The following is a 917-nucleotide window of genomic DNA, read 5'->3' as shown; positions in this document are numbered from 1 at the left end:
GAATGATATTTCTTATTTTTTATACTAACCCAATTGCTCTAAATTTGTAGGAAAAATATGACATCCCTGACGAGGCGAAACAATGGGTTTTTGATTCAGTTTGTAGTGCTTGGAGAAAGTATAAGAGTCAATTGAAGGCAACCCACTTCACAGCCTATGAAAATGATGAGCTTCGAATGAAGAATAGGCCAGTAGATGTTCCAGAATCTCACTTTAAGGATCTTCTTAAATATTGGAACTCCGATCCACACAAGGTAATACATCCAGAATCTCTTGTCTTGTTCTATATATGCGACCTTCATATGTATATTCTCCTGACTTCCTTGATAGATCTCCCTCAGGTTGGTCCTGCCTTTCCATAGTATCCTTCTTCTCCTGTTATCAACAGTCAAAAGTGATCAACTTATGTGTATTAATTCTCGAGTGAGTTTGAGAATTGTCAAAGACATAAATTAAGCAAAAAAAAATTATGCGTCTCTAGCCGCTTAAACTTTATGAGATGATATTGTCACACGAGCAAGAATTTCGTGGACCTGAATTTTCTGGAACATACCTCTGTAGTTTCCAAAACTGCTTCCGCAATTTGCAAAACAATGTTATTCTCTGAAGCAATTTCCTTCAGTACTTTGGTTCCATGTTCTAAGCTAGGCATCCTCGTTGACAGCTTTTGAATCATCTACATTGCATGAAACATCATGACATTAACATGCTATTTATTATAGTAGATTAAGATAGTATCAAACCAGGTGTTCTAGTAAATATTACCTTAGGATTTACTCCAGAATTGTTTCTTAACTCAACAGCTAATCTCTTGTTTTGTCATAATTACTCCATAGTTGCGATTCTGTAGCTAATCTCTTGTCTTGTCATTTTTCCTTAGTCATTTTTCCTTTTTGCAGTTATATTCATGAAACAAT

At 35.2% G+C, this 917-nt stretch overlaps 1 long non-coding RNA gene across 1 annotated transcript; it reads right to left on the bottom strand.

Moving 5' to 3' along the window:
- Positions 1 to 640: 640 nt before the first annotated feature.
- Positions 641 to 800, bottom strand: LOC109222265. The gene is made up of 2 exons (XR_002067376.1): positions 766 to 800; positions 641 to 676 (listed from the first exon to the last, which is right to left on the bottom strand). It is a non-coding gene; the product is annotated as an uncharacterized LOC109222265 (long non-coding RNA).
- Positions 801 to 917: the final 117 nt, after the last annotated feature.

The sequence above is a fragment of the Nicotiana attenuata genome, unplaced genomic scaffold, assembly GCF_001879085.1.
Source record: "Nicotiana attenuata strain UT unplaced genomic scaffold, NIATTr2, whole genome shotgun sequence".
In the NCBI taxonomy this organism is placed as follows: Eukaryota; Viridiplantae; Streptophyta; class Magnoliopsida; order Solanales; family Solanaceae; genus Nicotiana; species Nicotiana attenuata.
The sequence above is the reverse complement of the archived record's forward strand: the minus strand, read 5'-3'. Positions and strand labels throughout refer to the sequence as shown.